This window comes from Lasioglossum baleicum, chromosome 19 (genome assembly GCF_051020765.1).
Source record: "Lasioglossum baleicum chromosome 19, iyLasBale1, whole genome shotgun sequence".
Taxonomy (NCBI): domain Eukaryota; kingdom Metazoa; phylum Arthropoda; class Insecta; order Hymenoptera; family Halictidae; genus Lasioglossum; species Lasioglossum baleicum.
Genome location: NC_134947.1, coordinates 7,311,549 through 7,330,823, shown reverse-complemented (window position 1 = coordinate 7,330,823; position 19,275 = coordinate 7,311,549). Strand labels below are relative to the sequence as shown.

Genomic DNA, 19,275 nt, shown 5'->3' with positions numbered 1-19,275 from the left:
AAACTGTTTTTTAATAAATAATGATGCTCGATACCTCTTGTTCAGGAGACTGCGAGGAATGTAGTCTTTCTCAACTGGCAATGCATATCTGGGACAGGCTACATGTGTACGTCAGACGGGATCCGCCGATGTAAACACGTCCTGCAGGAAACGTAGCTGGTTTTATTGGACGTAGAATCCCCGATGGGATCTCCCAAGGATACGAGGGATGGCCCGTATCGAGGATACCCGAGATCCGAGGTCAGACCCGTGACAGTGAAGAGGCTAGATTCGTCTCGCGAGATCTGGCTCGATCCAGCTGTTTTAATGGCGCACTTCCGCGAGACGACGTGAACACCGGAGGGGTCAGCCCACGCGGCCAGGGACCATAATTCCTGGGAAGGAAACCCCCGGGCCCTGTACATTGGCCCTTTTAAACTTCTCTATCGTCTAATTCGCTCTCGCATCCGCGTGCGTCTCTTTAATTATTTAAATGCCGTCGACGTGCCGGAGCTGATTTCTTTCTTCTCCTCCACGTGGCACCACCGTTCGATGACGACCGGCCCCACAGCAGCAAGAGGTCCCATGGCTGCCACCTGAAATGCCACACGATTCACAGAGTTAGAAATTATATCTAGAGAATGTGATCCTTTAATATTGCTAAATAAATATTAGGTTGTCCCAAAAGTTGTTTTTCGATGCACGCACATAATGCAAATTCATATTAAGAAGTACTAAAATATTAACATAAACATTATCGTATTGTCTGTATTTATTTAGCGACATTAAAGGAACACATTCCGGAAGAAACTTTTGGGACAACCTAATACTTTGTTCCTTGTTCGTAATGGATACTCGACAAAAACATCCTGCAAGCAGGAGCCAAGTTCCTATGGCCGTAAAAAGTTGTGAGATCAAACAAAATACGGCCAAGTTCGTTAGCTTAGAAATACCTGTTGCAATACTGAAAAAAGCGTTTGTAAAAATCAGTTTAAAAGAACGCTATTTAATTTTTAATGAATTACATGGAGTGCTAAATTATTTAAACTTGGCCGTTGCTTTTTGAACCATTGAACCAATGGCCATAAAAGGTGTTAGGTAGCGGCCAAGTTTGAATAATTTAGCCCACCATGTAACTCATTAAAAATTAAATAGCGTTCTTTTTAACTAATTTTTACAAACGCTTCTTTCAGTATTCCAAGAGGTATTTCTAAGCTAACGAACTTGGCCGTATTTTGTTTGATCTCACAACTTTTTACGGCCATAAGAACTTGGCTCCTGTTTACAGAATGTTTTTGTTGGGATTTCATTTTCTCCATACATAACCTATTTCGTAATGTTTTTTTTTTAACACAACCCCTTTAAGCTGTAAAAGTTCAAACTTTGATAATTATTCCTTTGAGTGTTTGTTATGGTGGACCTATGTACCAAATTTCAAGCTTGTAGATCAATGGGAAGTACTCAAAAGTTTTTGATGATCTGTCAGTCAGTTAGTCAGTGACAAATTTAGTGATTCTTGAGGTCCTATATCTCGGAGCCTACTAATGTTGGAAGATTAATGTTTTGTCAATATTGAGACATGATAGCATTTAACAAGTGTACGAAATTACATCTCTGCATGTGCCTCCAGTGCCGAGTTATATGTAGACTGCGGATTTTATGCATTTATGACGAAAATGTACACGTACAATTTAAAGTAGTCGACGAATTAAGAAGATTTAAGGACATCAGTATATTAATTTCAATTTAATAAGACAATTAAAAGAAGAAATTAATTTCTATTCGGCTCCTGTGTCTTGCAATCAATGCAAACATTTCTTATTTTGCATAAAGATCCGCAGTCTAGCTATAAGCCTCTAAAAAACTGCTAAATTGTTTCGTGTAAAAGGAGGTAGTGCGAGGAACTTGGCTGTGCTAGGAACTACCGTGCACCTAGATATAAATGGTATTGCCAATGAAAATGGAATTTTTTATTAGGTACCACTTGCTTCAAATTTGTCTACAAAGATTGAAAATTGCATAAACATCCGCAGTCTAATGATGAAAAAACTTCAGCATAATTTGTTGAGAGAACGACTGAGTTTCGACCGATGGTTCCTTGTTATCCTTGCGACGAATAGAACGACTTGTTGACCTTTCGCCCTTGAGATTCAAGGTGAAAGTTAATTTCGCGGCAGCTTTCTTACATGAGCTTCCACCCAACGTGCGTACACCCTGCACAGAATAAATAGAAGAAAGTTCTCGGTAGTGTTCCAGATTGTAGTGGTGCAGTACGCGCTCGATTTATCTTTGTCTGGGATGGAAATGGTGTTTGTCTTTCGGAAGCAGGAATATGACATGACTAAGATCGATTGTGGGCGGTTGTTTCGAGCTGAAGATTTGTTGTAAATAAAATGAAGGGGAGTCGAGCAAAGACTGAACGAATGGCGAGCAAAGCGTGAGGATGGATAATACGCAGTGGTGCGTTATAACTAGTTGGAGCCTTGGGCAAAGTAGAATCTCGGGGCCCCCAGGGAAGAATGTAGAATTTGGATCTTGGATCTTGGTTTGTGTTCGGGACCCCATTTTGCTTAGGGCCCCGGGAATTTGCCCAAGTTGCCCACAGGATATAACTAGTTGGAGCCTTGGGCAAAGTAGAATTTCGAGCCCCTAACCCCAACGAAATAACTTTATGAGAATAACGCAGAATTTGTATCTTGGTTTGTGTTCGGGGCCCCCTTTTGCTTGGGTCCCCGGGAATTTGCCCAAGTTGTCCACATTATATAACTTGTTGGAGCCTTGGGCAAAGCAGAATTTCGGGGCCCCCGGGGATGAATGTAGAATTTGGATCTTGGATCTTGGTTTGTGTTCGGGACCCCATTTTGCTTAGGGCCCCGGGAATTTCCCAAGTTGCCCACAGGATATAACTAGTTGGAGCCTTGGGAAAAGTAGAATTTCGGGACCCCAGGGAAGAATGTAGAATTTGGATCTTGGATCTTGGTTTGTGTTCGGCACCCCATTTTGGTTAGGGCCCCGGGAATTTGCCCAAGTTGCCCACAGGATATAACTAGTTGGAGCCTTGGGCAAAGTAGAATTTCGAGCCCCTAACCCCAACGAAATAACTTTATGAGAAGAACGTAGAATTTGGATCTTGGTTTGTGTTCGGGGCCCCCTTTTGCTTGGGTCCCCGGGCATTTGCCCTAGTTGCCCACAGGGTAACGCGCCACTGTCAGTAGCGCGATATAACTAGTTGGGGCCTTGGGTAAAGTAGAATTTCGGGGCCCCTAACCCCAACGAAATAACTTTATGAGAAAAACGTAGAATTTGGATCTTGGTTTGTGTTCGGGTCCCCCTTCTGGTTGGGGCCCCGTGCATTTGCCGAAGTTGCCTATAGAGTAACGCGCCACTGTCAGTAGCACGATATAACTAGTTGCAGCCTTGGGCAAAGTAGAATTTCGGGGCCCCTAACCCCAACGAAATAACTTTATGAGAAGAACGTAGAATTTGGATCTTGGTTTGTTTTCGGGGCCCCCTCCTGCTTGGGGCCCCGTGGATTTGCCCAAGATGCCCATAGAGTAACGCGCCACTGATAATGCGGTCGTCATAGAGCGGCCGGAGTCTCTTTTGAGAAAACAAGACTATAAAGGGGCGTAACGTTTCAGTAGGGGAGCTGAGCTGAATTATGCGCATTGTACAAGACTCGGGCACGAAGTTCTACGGCACCGGTAATGTGTATAAAATACCCCGGAAGAATGGGAGCACGTAGATTAAGCAGAATCTCGCGGTTGCCCATTCAACGCCCACATAATTCGAAGACCGAGGAATCTTGCTCCCGCGCGCTCGCTAACGAGCCTTTCGTCACGTGCCAGCCAGCATAGTGTCTGGCTGCGCTCTTATTATCCGTACGCCGACAGGAACAATATTCCCGTTCGATACCGTGGCCAGAGATAAAGGCTTATCCTCCGATAAAATTACGTAACGCGGCGCGCACGTGATCACGAGCGTGTTAATGGGTTTATCTTTAATTAAGAGCCACTCGAAAATTGTCGTCGGCCTCTCCGAGCGTCGACAACCTCCCCTCTCCCCCATTGCCTTAATTTTGAAAAATCTCGAGGACGATTTTTCGATAATGTTCGAACTCGCCTAACTACCGGTGGAACTTCGGAAACGCGAAATTCTGTTCTCTTTGGAACTTCGCGAACAACGTTCTCTTCGGTCCGTTTCGCACAACAAGCTACTCTTTGAACGAAATCATTTTCCAGCTATACAGGGTGTCCCAAGAATGTTGTACTTGAAAGAAATTCGCTTTGTTGAAGAGTTATTGACGAAAAATGTGGATCAATCAGAGTCCCGCTGAGTTGTAGTGTTGTCATTGGTCGAGCCGGAGTCTGTCCGCTGTAGCCGCGCTGTGATTGGTCTGCGGTTTTCGTCGATAACTCTTTCACAAAGCCGCGGAGAATATTTTTGTAAAGGATAAAGTTCGTTCAAATCAGCTCGGGAACTTTTCTGCGACATTCCGTGTCGCCTTCTTCTTCGCATAATTATCCTGAATCCGTTCAGATATAACGTGCTAAACGTATGCAATTAGGTGTACAGTTTAAACGTTCGGGTAACTAATTTTAGAGACAATAATTGGTTTTCTTGCGTCGAGTTGTTGTTGAATTTTTGGCGAACGTGGATGCCGCGAATGCATGAACTCCGCAGTCTGCTTCATCGATTGATCAATTCGCCTCTTCTCGAACTCTCTGACATACTTCGTCGGACAATTAATTGAACATTGAACTTTTGAGAACGCTGCGCGCGGAACTTTTTGATGGACACGATTATATACTTCGGTGGAAGGTAGGAGAGCCTCGATTAAAGCGAAAGGTCAATCGGATAGAATTAGCACCGGATGGACTGGACCGACGCGAATTTAGTGTACGCGAAGATATCGCCGTTTTATGAATAATTCCATCCTCGCCAGGTGAAAGCAATTCCGCGCGGCATAAATTCTCTCGGAACTGCATACGTAGAATACAGTCGGGCACAGGGACCGTGAAAACTGCTGAATCTCGAGAACGCGGTCACTCCGAGCGTTGAGATTACGTCATTTCTTTGTTGTTGTGCATATTTGATTAAATAAACGAGAGCGTACATAAATATTCTTACATTTTTCGTACTTGAAAAGCGGTGGGTCTTTCTAGAACGAACTGATCTAATTCAAATTTTACTCTTCCCCTTCTACGACGCTATTCCCCCACGCTACCTCGTTTACCCAGTCACGTGACCGACCCCTAATTACTAATATAATAGTGAAAATCATAGTTTTTTCCATTTATTTCCGCAAATAATGGTAATTTTGAAAAATACTTCAGATAAAAGTTGTACGTCTCATCGAAATACACATTTTATGTCGTATTGATTTTTGTCATAAAGACAGTAGTTTTTGAGAAAAACAATATTAAATGTTCAAAACTTCATATAACTCATGCAACCAGGATTTTCGTCTGCGTGGTGGGGCTTCGCCTAATCCAAACTAATTCTGATCGCATGATCTTTGCATTCTATCTAGCCATCATACAGAATTTGAACTAAATTGTAATTGGATAAATCATGCGATCATTGAAATCGAGGGTGGCTCCGTATAAGTGAATAATTACCTATCTTTTTCTCAGAAAGTATTATCTTTATGACAATAATCAATACAACATAAAATGTGTATTTTGATGAGGTCTACAACTTTTATCTGAAGTATTTTTCAAAATTCCCATTATTTACGGAAGTAAATAATTTTAAATAATTTGACAGAGTGTGTTAATTTGACCCCCGCCGAGTTATTTTGGGTCATAACAGCCAAAATAATAGGTTTACGTAAAAGATGTATACAACCTTTTTCGTAGAGCTTTTTACGAGCTTCATTTTTTGTTTGAAACTTTTTTCTCTAAAATCAATATTTTCTAAAATATTTAGTAAGAACTGTCAAAACTTTGAAGGGGGCTGGGTACACCCGTTAATTTGACCCCCGCCGAGTTATTTTGGGTCATAACAGCCAAAATAATAGGTTTACGTAAAAGATGTATACAACCTTTTTCGTAGAGCTTTTTACGAGCTTCATTTTTTGTTTGAAAGTTTTTTCTCTAAAATCAATATTTTCGAAAATATTGTCGCTTTCGAAAGTACACCCATTGCAAAATAAAAGAGTAGTAGGAACAATAGGCTCGGAAAAATTGACAAAATAAGAAAAGAAATAGAGGGAATGAGAAGAGGAGAGGAGGAAAGAATAAGTAGAGGCAATATTAGGAGTACGGTAGTTAGAATGTTAGTACTGGAATAGGATAAGTAGAAGAAGGAGGTATTATTAGGTATAACAGAAGGGTCTCCAGGATTCTTGAATCTCTGAACCGAGATTGCGCTGTATCCTCGGAAAGAATAATTTGCTTTCAAGCATTGTGTGCACGGGGTTCAGCAGGTCTTCATAGTCGAAGGCTCGAAGGACAGCATCCACTTAAAAAAAAAGATTTGATTCCAGTCCAAAAGCTCGGCCGCGAATCGCGCTCCGGAACTTCGTCGATATTTTATCAAGATGCCAGCAAAGAGGCAAACAAATTACGAACAGCGAATTCTGTGAATATTGCCTCTGGTCTAACTATGCTCCAAGTTCTTTCTTAGCGAACTGCTCCCGTCGCATCGCCGGAAAAAGGAGAACCGATCCTGTTCAAACTTCGTTGAACATCCTGCCGTCCCGTCTCGGATGTTCCGCCTCCATTAGTTAGTCGAGTTTAATAATAAAAACTTAGAAACGTGCCGCCGAACCGGGACAACTGTAATATCAATCAATTTCAGCGACAATTAAAACGCGATCTCGATAAAATTACGAAATTTCCAGGTTTATCGTGCTCGCGTTTTAACAAAGGACTCGTATAGAAAATTTAATCGAGTTTACTTTAAATCTCTCTCTCTCCCTTCCTCTGTTATGGAACGCTGGGATCGGCTCCCAATGGGACGCGGAGACACGAACGCGAAGAAAATATTCGGATTTTCGCCTGCTATTAATCTCCTGAAAGATAATAACGTAATCGATAATTAACTCGCTCGACTGGAGATATGCGGATTCGTTGCAACCTTAATAATTGATGTGGAGTCGGAAGTTCCGATAATTAAACATTTTCATTGCAAGGGTGTGGGATATGCAGCTTCTCATTTCTCGATAATGCACAGATGGGCTTTTTCAATAGTCGAAAGCGCTATGATACAGTTGTTTGAACCCAACATCAGCAGGATTTGTACGATCGAAAAGAGTTCAAGAAGTAATCCCTGTGATCAGCTTTAATTTTGATAATAATGATTGAATTGCTTTAATTTCGTTTGGCACAATAAACGCTTTTCAAATTCCCATTTCTTTCCGAGGAATAATACTCTTGATGGGGGGTAAACTTTATTTTACCGGACTTAAAATTAGTACCTTTCTCCTATTTGGTGTGTAATCCAGTAGATTTGTACCCGGCCTGGATGAGAGATCGAAGTTTCGATCCTCTAGAATCAATAGTTGAGAAGATATGGTCGCTTAAAGTTGAGCATATTTCCAGTTTCTTGGCGGTGCCCCCACCTGTCAAAAATGCTCAACTTTAAGCAACTATAGCTTCTCAACGATTGGTCCTAGAGGCTCGAAACTTCGATCTGCAGCCGACCCGGGTACAAATCTACTGGATTACATACCAAATACATCATAATTCGTAGTAGAAAGGCACAAATTTTAACAGAAAATTCGCGACGACGTTCCGACGAGAAATACAAAATGCTGTTCGCCTCATTCCCGTCTTTAATTACATTAACGCAGCCGACGCACGGTTACGAATCGATTCAAGGCGGCAAATGCGTACGCGTGATAAACACGCACGCTGCGAAATAATACGGCTTCGTTTGCCACTGTGACACTCATCGACGACACCGCGAAAGAACTCTCATTCTTTCGTCTTCCAGCATTGCGACGGTGGAAAGAAGAAGAAAAGGTTGAGCAAGAGAGAGAGAGAGAGAGAGAGCGATATAGAGAAAAAAATGAAGGCAGTGGAACTGAACCGTGGAATATTCTAGGAGGCTACGCCCGTTCAATTACGGGTCTACGTCTAATTAATTCGCCGCACATTGTGTCTCCGTGGGCATTGTCGTCATCGTTATTACACCCGACGCTGTTGCGTCGCCCGCGTTATCAGACATTGCGGGCTGTGTTGTTCCGTCGTTGCCATTCGTTATTTAATTTTTACCGATACACGCTCGGCTGGCCATAATTTCCCGCAACCGCGGGAAACAAAGACGGTTACCCCCGCGCGATAAAATAACGTGTAATTATCATCGGAGAACCCGCCACCGATATCACTCCCGATAACGATCCTTGAAAACCCAGCCCGAGCTCGCGCGTTCTCGATGCAAGAATTACGATGCAATAGTCGCCGCTAATGGCATCGATTTATTTATTATTCCCAGCGCCATTGTGATCACGACACCGTCGCCGGAAGAACAATACCCGTCGTTATACGCCCTGTGTCCCGCGAACAATAAAATCGACCCGGATTTTCCTATGATCTGTTTTTCCAACGGCGCGGCGCGGCGCGGCGCGGTGCTCCAATCACGCCACATTGTGGCGAAATTTCCATGGTGAACCCGACTGCCAAATAGAGATCTGATTGGACGCCCGGCGCGGCGTGCCTACGTGGATACGACCGCTCCAACTTATGTGTATGGTCCAAAAGTAGAGTATACTTTTCTCAAACGAAATTCTAGATTATACTGGAACATACTAGAACATGCTAGAACATGCTAGAACATGCTAGAACATGCTGGAACATGCTAGAACATACTAAAACGTACTGCAACATACTAGAACATACTAGAACATACTTGAACATACTAGTACATACTGGAACACACTAGGACATATTAGAACATACTAGAACATGCTAGAACATACAAAAACGTACTGGAACATACTAGGACATACTGGAACATACTAGGACATATTAGAACATACTAGAACATGCTAGAACATACTAAAACGTACTGCAACATACTAGAACATACTTGAACATACTAGTACATACTGGAACATAGTAAGACATATCAGAACATATTAGAACATACTAGAACATGCTAGAACATACTGCAACATACTGCAACATACTAGAACATACTGGAACATACTAGGACATATTAGAACATGCTAGGACATATTAGAACATGCTAGGACGTATTAGAACATGCTAGAACATGCTAGAACATGCTAGAACATACTAAAACGTACAGCAACATACTAGAACATACTAGAACATGCTAGAACATGCTAGAACATACTAAAACGTACAGCAACATACTAAAACGTACAGCAACATACTAGAACATACTTGAACATGCTAGTACATACTGGAACATACTAGGACATATTAGAACATACTAGAACATGCTAGAACATACTAAAACGTACTGCAACATACTAGAACATACTTGAACATACTAGTACATACTGGAACATACTAGAACACTAGAGGTTCGAAATTTCGAGGCAGGCTGTTGCAGCGGTAACATTGTCGTGCACAGTCCCAGTTTGATGGCCGGAGGGCCGCGATAGTCTCGAGGTAGGGTGTCGCAGGTCTCAGCAAATTTTTTCCGCGCGAAAGTGTCATCTGGTTCGCGAAACTGTTTGAAGACGGCTCGTTGCTCCTCGGGGGGTTAGGGGCGCACGGTGTGCACAGGGTAGTGTTCTCGATGACGATGCAAAGCGTATCGCGTGGCCCTCGACGACAATGATGTGTGTGCCCGTCAAAGTAGCAGCAACCTGCGCCGACAAGGGGGCTCGTGCATAATTAGGAGGCAAGGGTGGCAAGCCTGGTTGGCCAGGAGCAACGTGTTTGCCCGCGCCCCAGCCAGTGTGTGTACAAGCACGGGCAAAACACGCACCGATATTCCTTCTCTCTCTCTCTCTTTCTCTTCCTCCTGATTTTTATTCCACCTTTTTCCACCGTTCCTCTCACATTTCCCTCCCTGTTTGCACGACCCGGCTTTCATTTTCGCGCGAGTAATTTTCGAGAATGAAGATCCACGGTGTTCCTCCTCGTACTCCCCGATTTTTCCCGCGTCTCTTAACCGAGGGAAATCACGACGAAACTGGGAGAATCGTTCCCAAGCGAAACTTCACGGTTCTTTAGACGAAACGAAATCATAACAATTATGACGCCCGTTTAATTCGTTCACCACGTGTAACATTTAAGTTGGAAGAATTGGCGGAGGTTAGGTAACCCTTGATATCGAGTATCGCTTTTCTTCGTTTCAACGAAAGCAGCCGGTGTCGTGGATTTTTTCGAGCGTGTGCTATCGTAAAATCGGGGTCGGAAACTATTGTTACATTTCGGTGTGCCGCGAGCAACGCGACCGAGTAGAACGTTCTTCGGTTTCTCGTTTCGTCGGGGAGCACTCCCGTGCAACTCGAAATGCTTGATCCTTTCCGCGGGACCGGGAGCAGAGCGGGGACGTGATATAATGGCGGCAAGAAATCCTTTTTCCGATTCTTTCTGGACCGTCCGGCGCGACGGCGAGTTAATTCGACGAGACAAATGTTTCATTCTTCAAAAGAGGATTTCTTTCGCGTCCGGAGACCCTGAAGTAAACAAATTGTTCGTAATTGAACGTTTCGCTGGATGGTTTTACTTTCTTCTCGTTCATTCATTTTCCTTTTATTTGGCCCGTTGCTGTTCGAAACCCGAGCAGGCCACCGCGGTTAACGAAGAAAAGAACGAAGCGAAGCACACAATTACTTCGCCAACCGTCACGCTAATATCTGCTTCCGGTTCGTTCTTGATTCTCATTAATCCGGAAATCTAATAACGCCCTGGGACGGTGGTATATTAGATACGAATTTCCCGACCCGGTTCCTTTTTATCTCTGTAATATGTAAATATCGGAGAACCGAGGGCGTTTTCTTATTGATCGTTTTCCCCGGATACCGACGGAGCTTTCTTATCTCCGGCGACGCGGGTTCCGCTGGTTTTTACTCGCCTTTAATAATATTCCTTATACGCGCGAGGTTTTACGATAAGCACGCACTTGATGAGAATTCTGATCGGCGTCGCCTCGAGTGCGAGACACTGCTCGAACTTCCTGCTACCAGGAAGTCGTCCCGAACACTTTAATTAACCCCCCTTGCGTAATTTTCTCCGGCGAATATCGTGCAACACCGAACAGTTGGGCATTTCCATTTCAGAACATCAAGTTATACTTTACATCGGGCCTGTCCAACTTCTTCTTTGCCGCGAGCCGTACGGTCCCCACCATCGATCAGTCCGTTCCTCCACTATACAGGTCATCCGTTTTTAAACGGCCAAACGTTAACCAGCTGTAGAGGACCCCAAATGGAACAACTTTTACCCCTATCACTTTTTTTGTTTCGACCTTGATTTCCAGATAATTGCAAAAAACCATCATGTTTTGAGTTTACACAAAATTAAATATCTCAGGACTCCAATGATGAATCTTGATGGTTTTTCCTTTGTTTAGTTTGAAATAAGTAGCGGCATCTTTTTTATTCAATAAACTTTTTTGTATGACCTTCGGATCATAGTTTTATTGGCGTGGGGCACACCGTGGAACCTGAAAGAAATAAGTTGGAAAGTGGCGGTGTGGCCCACGCCAAAAAAACCATGATCCGAAGGTCATACAAAAAAGTTTATTGAATAAAAAAGATGCCCCTACTTATTTTAAACTAAACAAAGGAAAAACCATCAAGATTCATCATTGGAGTCCTGAGATATTTAATTTTAAGTAAACTCAAAAAATGATGGTTTTTTGCAATTATCTGGAAATCAAGGTCGAAACAAAAAAAGTGATAGGGGTAAAAGTTGTTCCAATTGGGGTCCTCTACAGCTGGTTAACGTTTGGCCGTTTAAAAACGGATGACCCTGTAGATCAGGGGAGGGTGCAAGAATTCAGGGGAAGAAGTTATCCTTTCTCTACCAGTACCGGTCACGTGACATCGTGTTGCGGCGGAAGCGCGGGGGAATAGAGAGTCGTAGATGTGGAAGAGTAGAGTGGGAGACGAGTCTTAAACCAGCGACACTCTGATTGGTCCGCGTTTTTCGCGAGAAGCTCCATAACAAAGGCGTGAAGCAATAATGCAATGGGATGTTGTGCTACTTAAGAGATAAATAAAAATATTTGGTTGTCCCAAAAGTTTCTTCCGGAATGTGATCCTTTAATATTGCTAAATAAATATTAGGTTGTCCCAAAAGTTGGTTTTCGTTGCATGCACATAATGCAAATTCATATTAAGAAGTACTAAAATATTAACATAAACATTATCGTATTGTTCGTATTTATTTAGCGACATTGAAGGAACACATTCCGGAAGAAACTTTTTGGGACAACCTAATAAAAAGGTATAATACCTTTTTCAGGCAGAATTAGCTGCTTCATCCGAGTTCGAGGAAAAAGATTGGGCGTTGCAAAAACTGAAGATGACCCACATATCTCGATGCAGAAGGCAAATAACAAAAAAAAAGGAAAAGAAAAAAAACAGATTACAGCGGAAGGCGTGCAACATTTTTTTCAAATGTGTTTTGTTCGTACAACAAACAACTTACGGGTTATTCAAAGTCGTTAATGTTACGACCTCTCCCTGTGTATCAAACATAAGCTGGGCTGACATAGTAGGGGAGGTGATTTATTGGGCCAGTTTACCTCTCGAACAACATAATTTTACAAACTTTCCGTTGAACTTTCCGCAAACGCGTTTAGTCGCGCAGGATTCCGGTAATTGAATCGTTTGAGATGTTCGGAGCGGAAATGATGCGCGTGTTCGTTTGTTTATTAATCGGCTTTCGCCGCACACAGGGTGGAAGGACGAGGAAGGACCACAGCCGCCAAGGAATTAAATATTCATTCCACTCACGTGGAATTTCATTGGACAGCGAGTTAGCCGCCGACCGGACAGACAAGCTTCACCGCAACGCATAACAAATTGCCCGGGTTTGCTGATTAGGTGTGAAACGTTGGATGGAGTTTACGGCCGCGCGATCATTGATTATAAACGTTAATCTCTCCCTAGCTGACGCGGTTCCCCGACTCCGTATAATTTCGTAGACCGTCGATCTCAAAGGTTCCCCGGGAAATCGAACTTCGACAATTATGTGTGAGAGATCAACTTCCTTGATTTTAACCCTTTGGGCTCGATCAATTTTCATTCGCAAAATCGAGACAATATTTCTGTCAGCCCAGATCATTTTTATTCTGTGTAATCTTCTTTAGATTGTGCACATCGAATTGAATCTTTTTCCCATTCAACGGTTGAGCTTTTCAAATTTATAGAATACAGACGAATTTAAGGGTGTGGGTCCGAATTTGACCTTGGTCGAGCGCCAGTGTGGTGGTACCCTCACACAACGCTAGACATTGTATACGTACACGAGGTTGCAAGGGTTCCGTACTTTTCAAATATTTGGGGCCCGTACGTAGTCACAATCGATAGATAAAAGACCCACCAATTGCGGTCAGCTCCAAAAATGGCCTACTTTTGCGTTTTCGAGGCGTAATTTTCATTATTCGGCAGCATGTAGCGGAGTTCGACAAATATTGGGCGGCGCGGCAGTGCTGCCACAGTCAAGACACATACATTTTCTTAAATATCGAGAGATCTAGGGTTTCTATAGAAAAAAATGAAGCTGGCCGCCAATTCAGGGACACATACAATGTCAATGCAACCTTTATTATGTTAAACTATACGTGTTTAAACACACAGTTTGAAAACTACGAAGTACGATGGAATTCACTGTTTTACCGATTCAGTCACTGTATCGGTAAAACTGTGAGTAAAACTTCAGAAATACACTAGCGATCCTAGCTAAAAATGCCAAAATGGTACTGATACTTGTGCCGAAACCCTCTGTTTAGGGATGTAGTTTCACCGTATTCGTAGTTTTCAAAATGTGTGTTTAAACACGTATAGTTTAACATAATAAAGGTTGCATTCACATTGTATGTGTCCCTGAATTGGTGCTCTGGTTAATTTTTTTCTATAGAAACTCTAAATCTCTTGATATTCAAGAAAATGTATGTGTCTTGACAGTGGCAGCACTGTCGCGCCGCCCAATATTTGTCGAATTCCGTTACATGCTGCCGAATAATGAAAATTATGCCTCGAAAACGCAAAAGTAGGCCATTTTTGGACCAGAGCGCCATTGGTTGGTCTTTCATCTATCGATTGTGACTACGTACGGGCCCCAAATGTGCATTAGCGAGACGTGTTTTGAAAACTACGAAACCCTTGCAACCTCGTGTACGTATACAGTTTCTAGCGGTGTGTGAGGGTACCACCACACTGGCGTTCGGCCAAGGTCAAATTCGGACCGTCACCCTTAATAAGGTGGAGTGGGGTAAGTCCGTCTACGGGGCAAGTGCGTTAATTGGTTATTTTTATTATAATATAAACGAAATTTCTCTAGCTTGTATTTATTAATGTAGCATAAGTTGTTACGAACTATTCAAGATAGATCTCACCTAAGAATAAAGGTGTTTTCCTCGCTTAAATCAACCAATGCCAAACAGTCACGTGCGAGGTACACGTACAACTTTGAGGTTACCCTGAACACGTGCAATAGTTTACAAGTTATTAATATATTCTGTGTTGTTATTTTACGTAAGTGCAACAAATATTGATGTAGGTTTACATTAAATAAACCGTTTTTATTGTATTTTTTAAAATTCATTGAGAAAAACACTAAGACGATCTTGCCCCGTAAATATTACTACACGGGGCAAGTGCGTACTATCACGGTGGGGTAAGTCCGTACTGTATGGGTAACTATAAAACTAAACAATATATTTAATTGTTGTTTGAAATATCGATCGCAAGATAATGAAATGTATAATATTCAAATGTTCTCGGCGCAACGGTTCGATCAGTTAATAGGAAAAAAGCAAAATTTGCACGTTATTTAGGAACTTTCAACGTTTCGATCTTCATTCAGATCATTTTCAAGAAAGTAGTGCGTCTGAAAAATATATTTTCACAATGTAAAACCAAAAACTTTAAAATATCTGCGTAACCAGAATGTAACAATGTAACAAGATACTGCAATAATTTACTTACATTGCTTTATAAAGATTATAAATACGGAATTGAAATTGTCTTAGCACATGCTGCTTTCATGTCGTCAGACAGGATACTGGATCATAGACCATCAAAGTCATTAGACACAGAACGTAACTGGTCGATCGATCAAAACACTGTCTGACGACATGAAAGCAGCATGTGCTAAGACAATTTCAATTCCGTATTTATAATCTTTATAAAGCAATGTAAGTAAATTATTGCAGTATCTTGTTACATTGTTACATTCTGGTTACGCAGATATTTTAAAGTTTCTGGTTTTACATTGTGAAAATATATTTTTCAGACGCAGTTTTTTCTACTTTCTTGAAAATGATCTGAATGAAGATCGAAACGTTGAAAGTTCCTAACTAACGTGCAAATTTTGCTTTTTTCCTATTAACTGATCGAACCGTTGCGCCGAGAACATTTGAATATTATACATTTCAATATATTTAATGCAATAAAAAGCATTTTGTAGCAGGCTTGTTAATAATTCTTTCCTTGCCCCGTAGCACTTGAAACAAGGTTCGAAAGCATTTTTAAACTTTGTTTTAATATCACTGTATCCCTTTTCATATCTCAGCATGAAAGTACATGTTTGTTTAAAGATGGATAACTATAAAACTAAACAATATAATTTAATGCAATAAGAAGCATTTTGTAGCAGGCTTGTTAATCATTATTTCCTTGCCCCGTAGCACTTGAAACAAGGTTCGAAAGCATTTTTAACTCTCAGAGACGCACTTGCCCCATTTTCGGGGCAAGTGCGTCCTAGTTGACACTTCGTACAATATCCTATCCAAATGATAATTTTCAAGCAAAATTAGAATCCTACATAATACTAATTCATCAGTAATAACTGTGGCAAGAGTTTGCTACCAAGAGCGTTAAGTTTTTACATACCAGACTGAAAATACATCAGTTTAATTTTAATTTTAATTTTGAAAAAACTAGTGCGCACTTACCCCACTCCACCTTAATATTGAAACTGTTTTGAATAATGGTGTGGCAATTTTTACTGGCGCCTTACCACTTGAGTGCAAAGGAAAGACTGCCGAGGAAACACAATTTTTGGGAATTCAATGGAAATCGTGTTCGAATAAATTATTACCGGCCATTTTTGTATCTCTGTAAAATTAAAATCTCTGAATAGGTACATATACAAAACTAGTCGAATCGTTTCGCGACTACGTATATTTATTTATTTACCGTTTATTTGAACGTGGTCGCATTGACAGCGTGGTTAATGTTTAAGAATTGAAATAAAATCATAGTTTTAATGGGAACAGCCTTTGTAGATCCAGAACAAATGGAAATTGTACAAAATTCCATTTATATTCTAGCCTTCTTAGAACATATACATCGTATTGTTTACATAAATCGACGGATTTAAAGAAGAGGAGGACGTTCCTGTTGTTCTGCTTTAGATTCAACTCGATGTTACAGGATTTAGTCGGGAGAAAATTGATGGATTTCCGAATGCGTACTATGCTTGAAGAGTTTCCAGTTTCATCGAAACCTTTCAAAGATTTATGGCGCTTCCGGTTGGCGTGCCTCGAGCTCGAAAAACGTGTACACCATTTAGAACGAGTATCTCGTTGGGTCAGATTTCGGTGTGAATGTCAAAAGCGATTTTAATTAAAATTCAGCCTGGTTGACGGCCTGGTGCTTGGTGGTTGGCAATTACTCGAGATAATTGAACGTTCGGGGAAACGACAGACGGTGGTAAAAGGGATCTTGAAAACTAACGCAAATAGACACGCCCAATGTCCACTGTCGTTGTACGTCGAAAATACGGGCCAGGAACGCGGTGGCATAATTACGGAATGGTGGTCGATTAATATTCAACCGATGCTTGCACGGCTTCCTCGAAAATTGTACAATTTTGTCATGTTCAGCTTTTCCTTTTGCGCGACGTACGGGTATTTTTCAATAAAAATACGGAAGATAATCTAGTAATCACTACATTATTTTAAAGTACATTCGATTCGCCATTATACATGAAATACAATATCATTTAAATGACCACCACTATTGCGTTTGGGGAGTAAATACAACAAACCCAATTTTCGATGACTCTGGCACATAAATCTGGTCGTATCTCACCGATAAATCGAATTATGTTTGCTGTAAGATCATTAACAGTTCATTGGAATAAACAAGAGACTTAACATGGCCCCACAAGAGAAAGTCTATCGCTGAATTTCGATCTCGATAAAGCGATCAATTTCAATAATTTCACCATTAATGCCAAGCATTATTCAGTAGAAATAACAGTTGAAAGATCTATCGCTCTTATTGGAAGATCTTTTACGTGCAGCGTGTCCCAAAAATATACGTTCTTGAAGTGGGTGATTCCCGAGGTCATGCGAAGTAACTTTTTCCTTTACGAAAACGTTCTCCGCAGCTTCGTTTCGGAGTTATGGAGGAAAAACGCAGACCAATTTGAGCGCGGAGGTCCCCACTCTACCTTCCCCTTCTACGACGCTGTTCCCCCCACGCTTCCGTCGCGAGCCCATCGCGTGACGCGTTGCGTGTCTGTGGTGTCCGGTACTGGTAGAGAGAGGGTAACTTCTTCCCCTCCATTTATGCTCCCTCCCCTTATCTGGCGGCGCTGGACAGGTCGCGCTGTGCGCGGCGTTGGCATTGGTCGAGCCGGAGTCCGTCCGCTGTAGCCGCGCTGTGATTGGTCTGCGGTTTTCGTTCATAACTCCGTAACGAAGCCGCGGAGAACATTTCCGTAAAGGAAGAAGTTACTTCAAATCACCACAGGATTTGCCCCCTTCAAGGGAGTACAACAATTTTTGGGACAGCCTGTGTTATCCGCACTGACGCAGAACGTATTCGTTCAGCACCGAAATTGATGCATTTATTCATTGTTATTAAACTAGAACGAACATCGAATGCATTTAATATCACTGGTACATACACCATTTACAACCCAACCAAATTTTTATATATAACTTCCCTTCTTTGTAATTGTCGGAGACAATTTTTATTTTGCATAATGCACCGCGCATTCTAATTTTTATCCCGACTCGAAACCGTCCCGTGCCTGTGTGGATGGTGTGAATCGACCTTTAAACGTAGAAACGGGTTAGATAGTGCCTCTGTTTTGTTTCCGAAAAAGGTAATGAAACAACAACAATCTGGCGAGCTTGTTAATTCCACTTCGAAACGAACTCCGTGACGCGTACAACATGCACACACGTGTACGCGTTATGATATCTCGAAAGTTTATCTTGGCGAAACGATCAGTATAATAATAAAGGCAACACGCATGCTACATTTTCGTGTGTGTTGCATGCATTTTGGTGGAAAGCACGATTGTTGAAGGGAACACAGCTCCCGCGAGAAGTTTCGCCAACAACGATGAATTGATTATACGTCTCGCTCAGGAGGAAAATGAATTCGTAGCTGAAATTGTGCAGCTGTAGAACACAAAGGTAACAAATGTTCATTGCCCGGCGAATTTTTCTTCCCGCCGTTGGTAGTTACCGTCACGACGGGGCTCTCGGTCGTTCGCAGGGTTAACGTGAAGAATCGCCCCGGAATATTTCATGAAACGGTTTGCAAAAAGAAAAGAAAGACGCACGAGGAGTTGAGCTAATATTTGTGCCGCGGCGGCGACGGTTTAAGGCGACAGGATCGTGTCCATCGATCCTGCTGCGCAGCCAACCCCTTTGCTCCACTATCTACGACCCCTTTCGCGCCGAAACACCTTCACGGGTTCTTCGTGGCAACCCCTGCGACAGGCAATCGAATTAGAAATCGACAAACACCGGATCAAGAGAGATTCTTGATCCAACCTTAGTTCTATTTCATCCTTAGTTCAGTGTCATATACAAGTGAGAGGCTGTACCCTTTTTATTAAGGTGTCTATCAAATATTTGACAGGGCAGGCCAACTTGCGGCTCGCTAGCCACAGACCCCTCTCCTCACTCCTGGGTCCTTTCCACCAAACTCCCGCAGAGTGTAGGGGAGGTCATATCCTCGCAGTCGCACGCAATGTTGCCAGGTGAGCACCTCTGGGGTATCGAGTCTCAGGAAACGAAATGGTAGTACGTTTTTTTTACGTGTGTGTGTGCCGACCATAGACTTTGCTCCACTATCTACAACCTCTTTCGCGCCGCAACACCTTCACGGGTTCTTCGTGGCAACCCCTGCGACAGGCAATCGAATTAGAAATCGACAAACACCGGATC

At 42.2% G+C, this 19,275-nt stretch overlaps 1 protein-coding gene and 1 long non-coding RNA gene across 10 annotated transcripts in view; one reads left to right on the top strand and one right to left on the bottom strand.

Annotated features, from left to right (window-relative positions):
- Positions 1–19,275, top strand: part of Atpalpha (sodium/potassium-transporting ATPase subunit alpha) — a 253,830-nt gene that overhangs the window by 12,248 nt on the left and 222,307 nt on the right. The window lies entirely within an intron of this gene.
- LOC143218304 (uncharacterized) overlaps positions 1–19,275 on the bottom strand; it is an 86,378-nt gene that overhangs the window by 6,181 nt on the left and 60,922 nt on the right. For 5 of the 7 annotated variants that reach the window (XR_013011023.1, XR_013011020.1, XR_013011021.1 and 2 more), the window contains one exon: positions 35–19,233. This is a non-coding gene — a long non-coding RNA (uncharacterized LOC143218304). The remainder of the gene's footprint in view (positions 1–34; positions 19,234–19,275) is intronic. The other 2 variants (XR_013011018.1, XR_013011019.1) reach the window with 2 other exon arrangements.